Here is a 19,791-nt window from a genome sequence, read left to right as displayed (position 1 = left end):
AATTAGCTAAAAGCAACTATAACCAGTAACTGAAATATGATATTAACACGCTCGTGGATTGGCGGAGTGTACCTCTGTGTTCTGTTTTCCCTTTTCAAAAATAGCACATTTAACTGATGAATTGTTCGAGCAAGCTTCAAATCATTCAAAAAATAATAATCTGAGGCATTGTTTGGCCAGCCTCCTGAGTATGACATGATGGGCCGGCCCCTTAAGCAAGGAGAAGAAAGCAAGCAGGCCCAGCAATGACGAGCGAGGCCTCCACAAGTCCACAGAAACAAAACCACCAATCCGCCATCCTCCTTCCTCCTCTAGGGTTTTACTATGCAGCGCCGCCATCTCCCTCCCCACCTCCGTCCCTGCTACCTCTTGAGCACTGCGTTGGTTTTCCCTTGAAGAGGAAAGGGTGATGCAGCAAACTAGCGTAAGTATTTCCCTCAGTTTTTGAGAACCAAGGTATCAATCCAGTAGGAGGCCACGCACGAGTCCCTCGCACCTACACAAACAAATAAATCCTCGCAACCAACACGATAAGGGGTTGTCAATCCCTACACGGTCACTTACGAGAGTGAGATCTGATAGATATGATAAGATAATATTTTTGGTATTTTTATGATAAAGATGCAAAGTAAAGAAAGCAAAATAAAAACGGCGCCAGAAATAGCTTGTTGTCGGGAGATTAATATGATGCAAAATAGACCCGGGGGCCATAGGTTTCACTAGTGGCTTCTCTCAAGAGCATAAGTATTACGGTGGGTGAACAAATTACTGTTGAGCAATTGACAGAATTGAGCATAGTTATGAGAATATCTAGGTATGATCCTGTATATAGGCATCACGTCCGAGACAAGTAGACCAACTCCTGCCTGCATCTACTACTATTACTCCACACATCGACCGCTATCCAACATGCATCTAGAGTATTAAGTTCATAAGAACATAGTAACGTTTTAAGTAAGATGACATGATGTAGAGGGATAAACTCATGCAATATGATATAAACCCCATCTTGTTATCCTCGATGGCAACAATACAATACGTGCCTTGCTGCCCCTACTGTCACTGGGAAAGGACACCGCAAGATTGAACCCAAAGCTAAGTACTTCTCCCATTGCAAGAAAGATCAATCTAGTAGGCCAAACCAAACTGATAATTCGAAGAGACTTGCAAAGATAACCAATCATACATAAAAGAATTCAGAGAAGATTCAAATATTGTTCATAGATAAACTTGATCATAAACACACAATTCATCGGTCTCAACAAACACACCGCAAAAGAAGATTACATCGAATAGATCTCCACGAGAGAGGGGGAGAACATTGTATTGAGATCCAAAAAGAGAGAAGAAGCCATCTAGCTAATAACTATGGACCCGAGGGTCTGAGGTAAACTACTCACACATCATCGGAGAGGCTATGGTGTTGATGTAGAAGCCCTCCGTGATTGATGCCCCCTCCGGCGGAGCTCCGGAACAGGCCCCAAGATGGGATCTCATGGGTACAGAAGGTTGCGGCGGTGGAATTAGGTTTTTGGCTCCGTATCTGGTAGTTTGGGGGTACGTAGGTATATATAGGAGGAAGGAGTACATCGGTGGAGCAACAGGGGGGCCACGAGGGTGGAGGGCGCGCCCAGGGGGGTAGGCGCGCCCCCCTACCTCGTGCCCTCCTGGTTGATGCCTTGACGTAGGGTCCAAGTCCTCTAGATCATGTTCGTTCCGAAAATCACGTTCCCGAAGGTTTCATTCCGTTTGGACTCCGTTTGATATTCTTTTTCTGCGAAACTCTGAAATAGGCAAAAAAACAGCAATTCTGGGCTGGGCCTCCGGTTAATAGGTTAGTCCCAAAAATAATATAGAAGTGTATAATAAAGCCCAATAATGTCCAAAACAGAATATAATATAGCATGGAACAATTAAAAATTATAGATACGTTGGAGACGTATCAAGCATCCCCAAGCTTATTTCCTACTCGTCCTTGAGTAGGTAAATGATAAAAACAGAATTTTTGATGTGGAATGCTACTTGGCATAATTTCAATGTAATTCTTCTTAATTGTGGTATGAATATTCAGATCCAAAAGATTCAAGACAAAAGTTTAATATTGACATAAAAATAATAATACTTCAAGCATACTAACTAAGCAATTATGTCTTCTCAAAATAACATGGCCAAAGAAAGTTATCCCTACAAAATCATATAGTCTGGCTATGCTCTATCTTCACCACACAAAATATTTAAATCATGCACAACCCCGATGACAAGCCAAGCAATTGTTTCATACTTTTGACGTTCTCAAACTTTTTCAATCTTTACGCAATACATGAGCGTGAGCCATGGACATAGCACTATATGTGGAGTAGAATGGTGGTTGTGGAGAAGACAAAAAGGAGAGGATAGTCTCACATCAACTAGGCGTATCAATGGGCTATGGAGATGCCCATCAATAGATATCAATGTGAGTGAGTAGGGATTGCCATGCAACGTATGCACTAGAGCTATAAGTATATGAAAGCTCAACAAAAGAAACTAAGTGGGTGTGCATCCAACTCACTTGCTCACAAAGACCTAGGGCATTTTGAGGAAGCCCATCATTGGAATATACAAGCCAAGTTCTATAATGAAAAATTCCCACTAGTATATGAAAGTGATATCATAGGAGACTCTTTATCATGAAGATCATGGTGCTACTTTGAAACACAAGTGTGGTAAAAGGATAGTAACATTGTCCCTTCTCTCTTTTTCTCTCATTCATCATTTTTTTTATTTGGGCCTTTTTTTATGGCCTCTTTTTTTCGTCCGGAGTCTCATCTCGACTTGTGGGGGAATCATAGTCTCCATCATCCTTTCCTCACTTGGGACAATGCTCTAAAAATGATGATCATCACACTTTTATTTTCTTACAACTCAACAATTACAACTCAATACTTAGAACAAAATATGACTCTATGTGAATGCCTCCGGCGGTGTACCGGGATATGCAATGAATCGAGAGTGACATGTATGAAAGAATTATGAACGGTGGCTTTGCCACAAATACAATGCCAACTACATGATCATGCGAAGCAATATGACAATGATGGAGCGTGTCATAGTAAACGGAACGGTGGTAAGTTGCATGGCAATATATCTCGGAATGGCTATGGAAATGCCATGATAGGTAGGTATGGTGGCTGTTTTGAGGAAGGTATATGGTGGGTGTATGATACCGGTGAAAAGTGTGCGGTATTAGAGAGGCTAGCAATGGTGGAAGGAAAAAAGTGCGTATAATCCATGGACTCAACATTAGTTATAAAGAACTCATATACTTATTGCAAAAATCTACAAGTTATCAAAGCAAAGTATTACGCGCATGCTCCTAGGGGGATAGATTGGTAGGAAAATACCATCGCTCGTCCCCGACCGCCACTCATAAGGAGGACAATCAATAAATAAATCATGCTCCGACTTCATCACATAACGGTTCACCATACGTGCATGCTATGGGAATCACAAACTTTAACACAAGTATTTCTCAAATTCAAAACTACTCAACTAGCATGACTCTAATATCACCATCTTCATATCTCAAAACAATTATCAAGCATCAAACTTCTCGTAGTATTCAACACACTCATAAGAATTTTCTTTTTTCTTTACTAATCTTGAATGCCTATTATTGTTAAAGCAAACTACCATGCTGTTTTGTAGGACTCTCAAAATAATCTAAGTGAAGCATGACAGAACAATAGTTTCTATAAAACAAATCCACCACCGTGCTCTAAAAGATATAAGTGAAGCACTAGAGCAAAAAAGCTATATAACTCAAAAGATATAAGTAAAGCACATAGAGTATTCTAATAATTCCCGAATCATGTGTGTCTCTCTCAAAAGGTGTGTACAGCAAGGATGATTGCGGTAAACTAACAAATAAAGACTCAAATAATACAAGACGCTCCAAGCAAAACACATATCATGTGGTGAATAAAAATATAGCTCCAAGTAAAGTTACCGATGGAAGTAGACGAAAGAGGGGATGCCTTCCGGGGCATCAACAAGCTTTGGCTTTTAGGTGTCCTTAGATTATCTTGGGGTGCCATGGGCATCCCCAAGCTTAGGCTCTTGCCACTCCTTGTTCCATAATCCATCAAATCTTTTACCCAAAACTTGAAAACTTCACAACACAAAACTTAACAGAAAATCTCGTAAGCTCCATTAGCGAAAGAAAAGAAAAGACCACTTCAAGGTACTGTAATGAACTCATTATTTCTTTATATTGGTGTTAAACCTACTTTATTCCAACTTCTCTATGGTTTATAAACTATTTTACTAGCCATAGATTCATCAAAATAAGCAAACAACACACGAAAAACAGAATCTGTCAAAAACAGAACAGTCTGTAGTAATCTGTAACTAACGCAAACTTATGGAACTCCAAAAATTCAGCCAAAATAGGAAGACCTAGACAATTTGTTTATTGATCAGCAGAAATTGGAATCAGTATTTTATCACGTTCTGGTGATTTTTAACAATTATTTTCGTGAACAGAAAGTTTCTGGAATTTACAGCAAAATCAAATAATTATCATCCAAGAAGATCCTATAGGTTAAACTTGGCACAAACACTAATTAAAACATAAAAACACATCTAACCAGAGGCTAGATCAAATATTTATTCCTAAACAGAAAAAAAGCAAAAAAAAACTAAAAATAAAATTGCGTTGCCTCCCAACAAGCGCTATCGTTTAACGCCCCTAGCTAGGCATAAAAGCAAGGATAGATCTAGGTATTGCCATCTTTGGTAGGCAACTCTTTAATAAGACATCTATCATCCTTAGGAGTTTCTTTCTAGGGAAGTGTTCCATGCATTTCCTTGACGGAAATTGGAATCTAATATTCCCTTCCTTCATATCAATAATTGCACCAATCGTTCTAAGGAAAGGTCTACCAAGAATAATAGGACATGAAGGATTGCAATCTATATCAAGAACAATAAAATCTATGGGCACATAATTACTATTTGCAACAATAAGAACATCATTAATTCTTCCCATAGGTTTCTTAATAGTGGAATCCGCAAGGTGCAAGTTTAGAGAGCAATCATCAAAATCACGGAAACCTAGCAAATCGCACAAAGTCTTTGGAATCGTGGAAACACTAGCACCCAAATCACACAAAGCATAGCATTCATGATCTTTAATTTTAATTTTAATAGTAGGTTCCCATTCATCATAAAGTTTTCTAGGTATAGAAACTTCCAACTCAAGTTTTTCTTCATAAGATTGTATCAAAGCATCAACGATATGTTTGGTAAAGGCTTTATTTCGACTATAAGCATGAGGAGAATTTAGCACGGATTGCAACAAGGAAATATAATCTACCAAAAAGCAATTATCATAATTAAATTCCTTGAAATCCAAAATAGTGGGTTCATTAATATCTAATGTTTTGATCTCTTCAATCCCACTTTTATCAATTTTAGCATCAAGATCTAAAAACTCCGAATTTCTGGAACGCCTTCTAGGTAAAGGTGGATCAGTCCCATCATTATCAAGATTCATATTGAAAAACAAAGATTTAATAGGGGACACATCAATAACTTTTAGATCTTCATCTTTATTTTCATAGAAATTTGAAGAACACGCTTTCACAAAGCAATCTTTCTTAGCACGCATCCTAGCGGTTCTTTCTTTGCACTCATCAATGGAAATTCTCATGGCTTTGAGAGACTCATTGATATCATGCTTAGGAGGAATAGATCTAAGTTTTAAAGAATCAACATCAAGAGAAATTCTATCGATGTTCCTAGCCAATTCATCAACTTTAAGCAATTTTTCTTCAAGCAAAGCATTGAAATTCTTTTGCGAATTCATAAATTCCTTAACACTAGTCTCAAATTCAGAAGGCATCTTATTAAAGTTTCCATAAGAATTGTTGTAGGAATTACCATAATTATTAGAGGAATTACTAGGATAAGGCCTAGGATTAAAGTTTCCTCTATACGCGTTGTTACCAAAATTATTCCTACCAACAAAATTCACATCCATGGGTTCATTATTATTCTCAATCAAAGTAGACAAAGGCATATCATTAGGATCAGAAGAAACACTCTTATTAGCAAATAATTTCATAAGTTCATCCATCTTTCCACTCAAAACATTAATTTCTTCTATCGCATGCACTTTTTTATTAGTAGATCTTTCAGTGTGCCATTGAGAATAATTAACCATAATATTATCTAGGAGTTTAGTAGCTTCTCCTAAAGTGATTTCCATAAAAGTGCCTCCCGCGGCCGAATCTAAAAGATTTCTAGAAGCAAAATTCAATCCGGCATAAAAAATTTGTATAATCATCCACAAATTCAAACCATGCGTAGGGCAATTACGTATCATTAATTTCATCCTCTCCCAAGCTTGTGCAACATGTTCATGATCAAGTTGCTTAAAATTCATAATATCGTTTCTAAGAGAGATGATCTTAGCGGGAGGAAAATACTTAGAGATAAAAGCATCTTTGCACTTATTCCAAGAATCACTATTTTTAGGCAAAGATGAAAACCAAGCTTTAGCACGATCTCTAAGCGAAAAGCGAAATAGCTTCAATTTAACAATATCATTGTCCACATCTTTCTTGTTTTGCATATCACACAAATCAACGAAGCTATTTAGATGGGTAGCGGCATCTTCACTAGGAAGGCCAGCGAATTGATCTTTCATGACAAGATTCAACAAAGCAGCATTGATTTCACAAGATTCAGTATCGGTAAGAGGAGCAATCGGAGTGCTAAGGAAATCATTATTGTTGATATTGGTAAAGTCACACAATTTGGTATTATCTTGATCCATCGTGACAAGCAAGCAATCCAACACACGAGCAAACAAGAAGCAGGCAAAAAAAAGCGAACGGAAAAGAGAGAGGGCGAATAAAATAGCAAGGGTGAAGTGGGGGAGAGGAAACGAGAGGCAAATAATGTAATGCGGGAGATAAGGGTTTGTGATGGGTACTTGGTATGTTGACTTTTGCATAGACTCCCAGGCAACAGCGCCAGAAATCCTTCTTGCTACCTCTTGAGCACTGCGTTGGTTTTCCCTTGAAGAGGAAAGGGTGATGCAGCAAAGTAGCGTAAGTACTTCCCTCAGTCTTTGAGAACCAAGGTATCAATCCAGTAGGAGGCCACGCACGAGTCCCTCGCACCTACACAAACAAATAAATCCTCGATAAGGGGTTGTCAATCCCTACACGGTCACTTACGAGAGTGGGATCTGATAGATATGATAAGATAATATTTTTGGTATTTTTATGAGAAAGATGCAAAGTAAAGAAAGCAACATAAAAACGGCGCCAGAAATGGCGTGTTGTCGGGAGATTAATATGATGGAAAATAGACCCGGGGGCCATAGGTTTCACTAGTGGCTTCTCTCAAGAGCATAAGTATTACGATGGGTGAACAAATTACTGTTGAGCAATTGACAGAATTGAGCATAGTTATGAGAATATCTAGGTATGATCATGTATATAGGCATCACGTCCGAGACAAGTAGACCGACTCCTGCCTGCATCTACTACTCCACACATCGACCGCTATCCAGCATGCATCTAGAGTATTAAGTTCATAAGAACAGAGTAACGCTTTAAGTAAGATGACATGATGTAGAGGGATAAACTCATGCAATATGATATAAACCCCATCTTGTTAACCTCAATGGCAACAATACAATACGTGCCTTGATGCCCCTACTGTCACTGGGAAAGGACACCGCAAGATTGAACCCAAAGCTAAGCACTTCTCCCATTGCAAGAAAGATCAATCTAGTAGGCCAAACCAAACTGATAATTCAAAGAGACTTGCAAAGATAACCAATCATACATAAAAGAATTCAGAGAAGATTCAAATATTGTTCATAGATAAACTTGATCATAAACCCACAATTCATCGGTCTCAACAAACACACCGCAAAAGAAGATTACATCGAATAGATCTCCACGAGAGAGGGGGAGAACATTGTATTGAGATCCAAAAAGAGAGAAGAAGCCATCTAGCTAATAACTATGGACCCGAAGGTCTGAGGTAAACTACTCACACATCATCGGAGAGGCTATGGTGTTGATGTAGAAGCCCTCCGTGAACGATGCCCCCTCCAGCGGAGCTCCAGAACACACCCCAAGATGGGATCTCACGGGTACAGAAGGTTGTGGCGGTGGAATTAGGTTTTTGGCTCCGTATCTGGTAGTTTGGGGGTACGTAGGTATATATAGGAGGAAGGAGTACGTCGGTGGAGCAACAGGGGGCCCACGAGGGTGGAGGGCGCGCCCCTACCTCGTGCCCTCCTGGTTGATGCCTTGACGTAGGGTCCAAGTCCTCTGGATCATGTTAGTTCCGAAAATCACGTTCCCGAAGGTTTCATTCCGTTTGGACTCCGTTTGATATTCTTTTTCTGTGAAACTCTGAAATAGGCAAGAAACAGCAATTCTGGGATGGGCCTCCGGTTAATAGGTTAGTCCCAGAAATAATATAAAATTGTATAATAAAGCCCAATAATGTCCAAAACAGAATATAATATAGCATGGAACAATCAAAAATTATAGATACGTTGGAAACGTATCAGTCCCCCGCCGCCCCGCCTCCTACCCGGCAGACCACCACCGAGGCCCGAGCCAGCGGCCATGACCGGTAAGAAGCACAAGTCCTCCAAGAAGCAGCCCAAGGGCAGCCGCCTGCCGCTCGGCACCGACGCCGACGCGGTGGCCGACGCCGGGAAGCGCCGTCGCTCCGGCGCCGCCAAGCGCCACCAGGCCGAGGAGGAGGAGTTCGTGCCCTCCTCCATCAGCGCCAAGATCATCCACGAGGCCCTCAAGCAGCATCAGGAGCAGCAGGAGGAGATCCTCCACGTACTATTCAGTCTTCGAATGGCACAAATTATCAACATGTGCAACTACATGGGCTAGCTGACGTACTAATAAATCATTGGAAATATCTGTGAACTGATTTAGAAACTTAAAACTAAAAGTTAGAACACCATATGACTGAAAACTACTATTTAGAACGTGTATTTGTGGTTACATGATACTGGTATCCTTATATGTTGTGGACACGGTTTGTTGTGCCCGAGGCGCCCAGGGTTTGCAGTATGCAGTAAGTTTTCCATCGGCTGAGATCCAAGGTATCCATCCGTCTAGTCTTGGATATAAATTGCTTATGACCTTGCGACCATCATGCAAATACTTCGATAATTATATGGAGCCTGATACGTACTACATGCACTATATATTTTCATTAGGTACATGAACACCATTTTTTAGTATAGTTACCACTAGAAGAGATGCATTTTTTCAGTATTATTACTAATATAAAGTATTTCACATATATAAGAGATGGACTGTTTTATATCACGCACAAACAACAAAACAACTAGAGGAACTACATGACAAAAAATAACAATTGAAAGAAGAAATTCTATGAAATTTTGTTCTATCACGCATGCTTCAAAAGAGGCGTGACATGTCTTTAGGTTGCAGATTCATGTGATGACAAGAGAATTCATTTAGTTGGGATGACACTTGCTCACTTTCTTTCACTAAATCTAGTGGGTGACCTCTTTGTGACGGCGGCAAATGTCATATTTGGAGATCGATCGAGGTATATGGCGTCACAAGGCCCAAAACCAAAAATGGTCGATACATGTACTCTAGTAGTCTGATTACCACTATACTTACATCTGGGTGCCGCTTATTTGCGTTGGACATGTTTGACCAATGTTGTGACCACGCAAGGGATAATGGGTACTTGTTGTGGGAGGACGCGAAGAAGATGCGGTTCATAGTGAGTGGGGAGTTCCACCAAGAAATGCGGGAGTTCCTCCGCGGGCAAAAATGATCCAAGGGAAGTGACCATTTGGAAAGAAGAGAAGATGCTACTTGTCTGTACCACACGCTCCTTCTTGTGAGGAAGGCCTAAATCCACCTACCCAGCAGACAAGTCTTTAGAAGATCCAACTGCAGGAGGCAGAGTGGAGTCTGGTAGATGTTGAAATCATTTGGACTCGACGGTCGTAAATCGAATGTAATCATATGTTTGATAGGTTCAGTCTGTAGTTTAAGCCATGCTAAATGTAAGTCACAGAAGTTAGTGGATTATTCTGTTAGGCAAATAAAAATCTGATGAACTGTCTGTGCTCCACTTCTCCAGTTCAGTTTTGCATGGAAGTTCCGTACAATTGTGATTAATCTGTGTCAGTCAGTTTGGAACCAGACAAGTTTGCAAAACCGGATCGAGACAGGATTGACAATTTTGATTTTCAGTAAATTGGTTTATTATCTTTTCAAAAAAAATATTCACACTCTGTTGTGTAGAGTTAAAAATACAATGACCGTTCAATTTGATGTTCAGGCATAGGACAATATGCATGTACCAAAGTTAAAATATGGCCTCACATTAAATGAGTGTTCAGTATAGAAACGAATTTATATTAAAAAAACTGGTTTCAAATATTTGTACTAAAGTTCCACTTTTTTTTCACAACATCGAACGGCTCGTTGTGTTGGCACCAAAGGTATGGCAATGGTCGTCAACTCAACCGGGGGCAAAACAAAATCTGACCGTCTTACAACTGAACCGGAGGCAAAACTAGCCGACAAAACCGGTTAACATGGTTGGTAACAAATCCTTCTGAGATGATTGTTTCCTTTTGTCATCCACATTATAGTAACTAGAGAAAATGAAATAGGACTTTGCCTATAAATGTGTGTTTGGAAATCAGACTTATCCTTATCATATCCTATATCGCATACAAAGAGGAATAAACACTTGAATATTATTAGAGTAGTAATTGTCATTGGTGACGATGCAAAAGGAAAGAAACATGAAGAATCTTTAATCTACACATAAAAAAGATGGTCGATAAGTTTCCAATACCAACAATCGATCAACGGTGTGTTTCCTACCTATTTTGTATCAGTACACGCTTTCACAACCAACAACGGCTCCATGTTTAGATGGAAATACTCCTACACACTAGGATTAGGCCTCAATAAATATTTACCTTTTTCATCCCTCAATCCATAAAACAAATTGGCCCATGAAGGATACCAGTATATATATGCCCCCATACACAAGCATGTCATCCAAAGTTCATCGAGCAAACACACAAACACTGGACTACCACCGAACTTATCCCACAACTTTGTCAAGTCTTCTCTTTGAAATGGAGGGTGTTACAGTGTTGATTGTTGGTGCTGGGCCAGCAGGCCTCGCAACGGCAGCATGCCTTAGCCAATTCTCAATTCCTTATGCCATCGTCGAGCGCGAGAGCTGTAGCGCGTCACTCTGGCGCAACCGCGCGTATGATCGCCTCAAGCTGCATCTCGCAAAGGAGTTATGTGAGTTGCCACACATGTCATACCATGTAGATGCACCAACATACATACCAAAAACCTTGTTTGTGAAGTACTTGGATGACTATGTTGAGCGTTTCAACATTCAACCAATGTATCTCAGCAGCGTGGAGTCATCCACATATGACAATGATGAAAAATGTTGGTCCATTGTGGCAAAGGACATGCCAAAGTGCACCACAGTCAAGTTCACGGCGAAGTTTCTTGTTGTGGCAAGTGGTGAGAATAGTGCAAAGAATATTCCAATGTTCCCTGGACTGGAAAACTTTCCAGGTGATGTTATCCACTCCTCAAGCTACAAGTCAGGCAAGAGCTACTCTGGCAAGAATGTATTGGTCATTGGATCTGGCAACTCCGGGATGGAAATTGCTTATGACCTTGCGACCTATGGTGCCAACACATCGATTGTTATATGAAGCCCGGTACGTACATGCACTATATATTTTCATTGGGTGCATGAACGCAAATTCTTAGTATAGTTATTAATAGAAGAGATGCAATTTTCAGTGTTATTACTAATAGGAAGTATTTCACATAGAAAAAGAGATGGACGGTTTTATATCACACACAAATAACTGAAAGACTAGAGGAACCACATGACAAAAAATTATTTCTTGAAAGAAGAAATTCTATGAATTTGTTTTATCACGCATACTTCAAAAGAGGTGTGACATGTTTTGTGGTTGCAGATTCATGTAATGACAAAGGAATTATTCGTTTGGGGATGACACTTGCTCACCGTTTTCCATTGAATCTAGTGGATAAACTCCATGTGATGGTAGCGTATTTAATATTTGGAGACCTGTCACAGCATGGCATCACAAGGCCAAAAATGGGTCCAATGACCCTCAAATCAGAAACAGGTCGATCTGCAGAAATTGATGTTGGGACTGTTGCATTGATCAAAAAAGGCATCATCAAAGTAAGTATATCCTTGACATGACATAAATTTATAACATATGTTGATTTGATATGTCGAGTTATCAATGTATTTTTATGTCCTAAAGGTTCAAGGGAGCATTAGTAAGATCAAGGGCAACATAGTTAAATTTCGATGCAGTAAAAGAATGTCATTTGATGCAATTGTGTTTGCAACTGGATACAAAAGCACTGCAAATATGTGGCTCAAGGTAATGTAGCTTGTGTTTGAATGTGTCTGAGTTTGTTTTCTTGGTGTAACCATTATTAAATCTACTAACAAGGTGTACGTGTTTTTACTCCAGAATGGTGAGAGCATGTTAAATGGCAATGGACTGCCCATCCAAAAATATCCGAATCATTGGAAAGGTGAAAATGGGCTCTACTGTGCTGGGTTGGCGAGGAGAGGATTAGCTGGTATTGCAACAGATGCCAAGAATATCGCTAATGAAATCAAATCTGTGATGGACTCTATGTCAAGTTAAATCATCTTTTACATGTTGTTTACCATGGCAAGCATGGTAGAAGGTTGATTCTTTGAGAAATATATCCATTGTGCCACCTTTGTCTAGCTTTTAGACAAGTAAATTCATGTTTATTTTAAGGTTCATATGTGCCCCGGAGAGAGATGTACTATTATACTATAATCAAGGGCTTTGTACTCTTATTATGCGGAGAGATTTCTAATTTTGGTTGAACCTACAACTGTGTATTATATTTTATTTACTTGAAATTATATGTGCAAAAGGCATGCGCTCAATACTCTATTATCTATACCAAAATCTCTTGTGGCGTGTTTACCCTATCAACATACAACTGTAGGAGGTAGTAATCACATCAGCCTAAAATAAATGCATAGTTCACTACATAAATCGCCAGTACTGTAGTGCTATTCAGTCTTAGAATGGCACTAGTTATCATCCTGTGCATCTGCTTGGGGTAGCTGACGTACTATAAATCATTAAAAATATTTGTGAACATATTTAGAAACTTAAAACTAAAACATAGAACACCATATGACCGAAAACTACTCTTTAGAACGTTTATTTGTGGTTACGTGATACACGTATCCTTAACTGTTGTGGACACAGTTTGTTGTGCCCGAAGCGCAGGGTTTGCAGTATGCAGTAAGTTTTCCATCGGCTGAGATCCAAGGTATCCATCCGCATAGTCTTGGATATAAATTGCTTATTACCTTGCGACCATGGTGCCAATACTTCGATTGTTATACGAAGGCTGATATGTACTACATGCACTATATATTTTCACTGGGTACATGAACACAATTTTTTAGTATAGTTGCCACTGGAAGAGATCCATTTTTTAGTATTATTACTAATAGAAAGTTTTCACATATATAAGAGATGGACTGTTTGATATGACGCACAAACAAACAAACGACTAGAGGAACTACATGACAAACAATTAACTTTTGAAAGAAGAATTCTATGAAATTTTGTTTTATCATGCACGCTTCAGAAGAGGTGTGACATATCTTTTGGTTGCAGATTCATGTAATGACAACAGAATTTATTCAGTTGGGATGACACTTGCTCACCATCTTTCACTAAATCTAGTGAATAACCTCTTTGTGACGGCAGCGAATTTCATATTTGGAGACCTATCGAGGCATGGCATCACAAGGCCCAAAACCAAAAATGGATCACAATGACCCTCTAGTTAGAAACCTACCGATCCATAGTGATTGATGTTGGGACTGTTGGATTAATAAAAAAATCATCATCAGAGTATTTGGAATATTTGAAGGAATCTGCCTTATTAGTCGTATTTTTTATAGTTGAAAATAATTAGGCCTCTTCTCTCATAATGTCGGTTTGTTTTCTAGTTGGCACTTCTAGAGAGATCCTAGTCATCTACCTAAATAATATAGATCTGACTCAAATGCGCAATTATATATTTCAAAAATAAGGCACTTGCATGACAAAGAAGGCGGCTACTTGCATATATACTGAATGTTCATTATATTTGAAGGCATAACAAGCAATCATTTGTTTTCTTTTTGGAGAAACACCGACATTGGATTTATAAAACTGTCAATGGGATATATAAAACATCATTTGAATCAAGACAATAAGAAATCCTAAGGACCCTTTTTTACAATGTGAACTGACGGAATAAAGCATATATAGTGGATGAGCTTCTCCCAGTTTTGTCTATCGCTTTTATCAACTGATGAGTCATTGGAATTTACTGACTTCCAAGACAAAATATACTCGGATGGCAAAGATTGCTGATGCCAAACTTGAATTAGCTAAAAGCAACTATAACCAGTAATTGAAATATGATCTTAACACGCTCGTGGATTGGCGAAGTGTACCTCTGTATTCTGTTTTCCCTTTTCAAAAATAGCACATTTAACTGATGCATTGTTCGAGCAATCTTCAAATCATTCAAAAAATAATAATCTGAGGCATTGTTTGGCCAGCCTCCTGAGTTTGACATGATGGGCCGGCCCCTTAAGCAAGGAGAAGAAGCAAGCAGGCCCAGCAATGACGAGCGAGGCCTCCACAAGTCCACAAGTCCACAGAAACAAAACCCGCCAATCCGCCATCCTCCTTCCTCCTCTAGGGTTGTACTATGCAGCGCCGCCGTCTCCCTCCCCACCTCCGTCCCCCGCCGCCCCGCCTCCTACCCGGCAGACCACCACCGAGGCCGGAGCCAGCGGCCATGACCGGCAAGAAGCACAAGTCCTCCAAGAAGCAGCCCAAGGGCAGCCGCCTGCCGCTCGGCACCGACGCCGACGCGGTGGCCGACGGTGGGAAGCGCCGTCGCTCCGGCGCCGCCAAGCGCCACCAGGCCGAGGAGGAGGAGTTCGTGCCCTCCTCCATCAGCACCAAGATCCTCCGCGAGGCCCTCAAGTAGCAGCAGGAGGAGATCCTCCACGTACTATTCAGTCTTCGAATGGCACAAATTATCAACCTGTGCAACTACATGGGCTAGCTGACGTACTAATAAATCATTGAAAATATCTGTGAAACTGATTTAGAAACTTAAAACTAAAAGTTAGAACACCATACGACGGAAAACTACTATTTAGAACGTGTATTTGTGGTTACATGATACTGGTATCCTTATATGTTGTGGACACGGTTTGTTGTGCCCGAGGCGCCCAGGGTTTGCAGTATGCAGTAAGTTTTCCATCGGCTGAGATCCAAGGTATCCATCCGTCTAGTCTTGGATATAAATTGCTTATGACCTTGCGACCATGGTGCAAATACTTCGATAATTATATGGAGCCTGATACGTACTACATGCACTATATATTTTCATTAGGTACATGAACACCATTTTTTAGTATAGTTACCACTAGAAGAGATGCATTTTTTCAGTATTATTACTAATAGAAAGTATTTCACATATATAAGAGATGGATTGTTTTATATCACGCACAAACAACAAAACAACTAGAGGAACTACATGACAAAAAAATAACAATTGAAAGAAGAAATTCTATGAAATTTTGTTCTATCACGCATGCTTCAAAAGAGGCGTGACATGTCTTTTGGTTGCAGATTCATGTGATGACAAGAGAATTAATTTAGTTGGGATGACACTTGCTCACTTTCTTTCACTAAATCTAGTGGGTGACCTCTTTGTGACGGCGGCGAATGTCATATTTGGAGATCAATCGAGGTATATGGCGTCACAAGGCCCAAAACCAAAAATGGTCGAATGACCCTCAAGTTAGAAACCGACCGACCCACAACGATTGAGTTGGGACTATTGGATTAATAATCCCTTCACCCATCAAACCCTGCCAGCTCCTTGCGGATGGACGGTGCTTGGACACATTTCAAAACATGTACTCTAGTAGTCTGATTACCACTATACTTACATCTGGGTGCCATTTATTTGCGCAGGACATGTTTGACCAATGTTGTGACCACGCAAGGGATAACGGGTACTTGTTGTGGGAGGACGCGAAGAAGATGCGGTTGATAGTGAGTGGGGAGTTCCACCAAGAAATGCGGGAGTTCCTCCGCAGGCAAAAATGATCCAAGGGAAGTGACCATCTGGAAAGAAGAGAAGATGCTACTTGTCTGTACCACACGCTCCTTCTTGTGAGGAAGGCCTGAATCCACCTACCCAGCAGACAAGTCTTTAGAAGATCCAACTGCAGGAGGCAGAGTGGTAGTCTGGTAGATGTTGAAATCATTTGGACTCGACGGTCGTAAATCGAATGTGATCATATGTTTGACAGGTTCAGTCTGTAGTTTAAGCCATGCTAAATGTAAGTCATAGAAGTTAGTGGATTATTCTGTTAGGCAAATCAAAATCCGATGAACTGTACGTGCTCCACTTCTCCTGTTCAGTTTTGCATGGAAGTTCCATATAATTGTGATTAATCTGTGTCAGTCAGTTTGGAACCAGACAAGTTTGCAAAACCGCATCGAGACAGGATTGACAATTTTGATTTTTAGTAAATTGGTTTATTATCTTTTTAACAAAATATATTCACACTCTGGTGTGTAGAGTTAAAAATACAATGAGCGTTCAATTTGATGTTCAGGCATAGGACAATATGCATGTACCAAAGTTGAAATATGGCCTCACAGTAAATGAGTGTTCAGTATATAAATGAATTTATATTAAAAAAACTGGTTTCAAATATTTGAACTAAAGTTCCACTTTTTTTGTTCACAACATCGAACAGCTCGTTGTGTTGACACCAAAGGTATGGCAATGGTCGTCAACTCAACCGGGGGCAAAACAAAAACTGACCGTCTTACAACTGAACCGGAGACAAAACTAGCCGACAAAACCGGTTAACATGGTTGGTAACAAATCCTTATGAGATGATTGTTTCCTTTTGTCATCCACATTATAGTAACTAGAGAAAATGAAATAGGACTTTGCCTATAAATATGTGTTTGGAAATCAGACTTATCCTTATCATATCCTATATCGCATACAAAGAGGAAGAAACACTTGAATATTATTAGAGTAGTAATTGTCATTGGTGACGATGTGAAAGGAAAGAAACATGAAGAATCTTTAATCTACACATAAAAAAGATGGTCGATAAGTTTCCAATACCAACAATCGATCAACGGTGTGTTTCCTACCTATTTTGTATCAGTACACGCTTTCACAACCAACAACGGCTCCATTTTTAGATGGAAATACTCCTACACACTAGGATTAGGCCTCAATAAATATTTACCTTTTTCATCCCTCAATCCATAAAACAAATTGGCCCATGAAGGATACCAGTATATATACACCCCCATACACAAGCATGTCGTCCAAAGTTCATCGAGCAAACACACAAACACTGGACTACCACCGAACTTATCCCACAACTTTGTTAAGTCTTCTCTTTGAAATGGAGGGTGTTACAGTGTCGATTGTTGGTGCTGCGCCAGCAGGCCTCGCAACGGCAGCATGCCTTAGCCAATTCTCAATTCCTTATGCCATCGTCGAGCGCGAGAGCTGTAGCGCGTCACTCTGGCAGAACCGCGCGTATGATCGCCTCAAGCTGCATCTCGCAAAGGAGTTATGTGAGTTGCCACACATGTCATACCCTGTAGATGCACCAACATACATACCAAAAACCTTGTTTGTGAAGTACTTGGATGACTATGTTGAGCGTTTCAACATTCAACCAAAGTATCTCACCAGCGTGGAGTCATCCACATATGACAATGATGAAAAATGTTGATCCATTGTGGCAAAGGACATGCCAAAGTGCACCACAGTCAAGTTCACGGCGAAGTTTCTTGTTGTGGCAAGTGGTGAGAATAGTGCAGAGAATATTCCAATGTTCCCTGGACTGGAAAACTTTCCAGGTGATGTTATCCACTCCTCAAGCTACAAGTCAGGCAAGAGCTACTCTGGCAAGAATGTATTGGTCATTGGATCTGGCAACTCCGGGATGGAAATTGCTTATGACCTTGCGACCCATGGTGCCAACACATCGATTGTTATACGAAGCCCGGTACGTACATGCACTATATATCTTCATTGGGTGCATGAACGCAAATTCTTAGTATAGTTATTAATAGAAGAGATGCAATTTTCAGTGTTATTACTAATAGGAAGTATTACACATAGAAAAAGAGATGGACTGTTTTATATCACACACAAACAACTGAAAGACTAGAGGAACCACATGACAAAAAATTATTTCTTGAAAGAAGAAATTCTATGAATTTGTTTTATCACGCACACTTTAAAAGAGGTGTGACATGTTTTGTGGTTGCAGATTCATGTAATGACAAAGGAATTATTCGTTTGGGGATGACACTTGCTCACCGTCTTCCATTGAATCTAGTGGATAAACTCCATGTGATGGCAGCGTATTTAATATTTGGAGAGCTGTCACAGCATGGCATCACAAGGCCAAAAATGGGTCCAATGACCCTCAAATCAGAAACAGGCCGATCTGCAGTAATTGATGTTGGGACTGTTGCATTGATCAAAAAAGGCATCATCAAAGTAAGTATATCCTTGACATGACATAAATTTATAACATACGTTGATTTGATATGCCGAGTTATCAATGTATTTTTATCTCCTAAAGGTTCAAGGGAGCATTAGTAAGATCAAGGGCAACATAGTTAAATTTCAATGCAGTAAAAGAATGTCATTTGATGCAATTGTGTTTGCAACTGGATACAAAAGCACGGCAAATATGTGGCTCAAGGTAATATAGCTTGTGTTTGAACATGTCTGAGTTTGTTTTCTTGGTGTAACCATTATTAAATCTGGTAACAAGGTCTATGTGTTTTTAATCCAGAATGGTGAGAGCATGTTAAATCGCAACGGACTGCCCATCCAAAAATATCCAAATCATTGGAAAGGTGAAAATGGGCTCTACTGTGCTGGGTTGGCGAGGAGAGGATTAGGTGGTATTGCAACAGATGCCAAGAATATCGCTAATGACATCAAATCTGTGATGGACTCTATGTCAAGTTAAATCATCTTTTACATGTAGTTTACAATGGCAAGCATGCTAGAAGGCTGATTCTTTGAGAAATATATCCATTGTGTCACCTTTGTATCTAGCTTTTAGACAAGTAAATTTATGTTTATTTTAAGGTTCATATGTGCCCCGGAGAGAGATGTACTATTATACTATAATCAAGGGCTTTGTACTCTTATTACGCGGAGAGATTTCTAATTTTGGTTGAACCTACAACTGTGTATCATATTTTATTTACTTGAAATTATATGTGCAAAAGGCATGCACTCAATACTCTATTATCATTACCAAAATCTTCTATGGCGTGTTTACCCCATCAACATACAACGGTAGGAGGTAGTAATCACATCAGCCTAAAATAAATGCATAGTTCACTACATCCATCGCCAGTACTGTAGTGCTATTCAGTCTTAGAATGGCACTAGTTATCATCCCGTGCATCTGCATGGGGTAGCTGACGTACTATAAATCATTAAAAATATTTGTGAACATATTTAGAAACTTAAAACTAAAACTTAGAACACCATATGACCGAAAACTACTCTTTAGAACGTTTATTTG

General features: G+C 39.8%; 2 pseudogenes; both read left to right on the top strand.

Annotated features, from left to right (window-relative positions):
- Positions 1 to 11,176: 11,176 nt before the first annotated feature.
- On the top strand, positions 11,177 to 12,837 carry LOC109748797 (probable indole-3-pyruvate monooxygenase YUCCA11; annotated as a pseudogene).
- Positions 12,838 to 17,631: 4,794 nt separating this feature from the next.
- Positions 17,632 to 19,224, top strand: LOC109748798 (probable indole-3-pyruvate monooxygenase YUCCA10; annotated as a pseudogene).
- Positions 19,225 to 19,791: the final 567 nt, after the last annotated feature.

This window comes from Aegilops tauschii, chromosome 2 (genome assembly GCF_002575655.3).
Source record: "Aegilops tauschii subsp. strangulata cultivar AL8/78 chromosome 2, Aet v6.0, whole genome shotgun sequence".
Classification (NCBI taxonomy): domain Eukaryota; kingdom Viridiplantae; phylum Streptophyta; class Magnoliopsida; order Poales; family Poaceae; genus Aegilops; species Aegilops tauschii.
The sequence above is the reverse complement of the archived record's forward strand: the minus strand, read 5'-3'. Positions and strand labels throughout refer to the sequence as shown.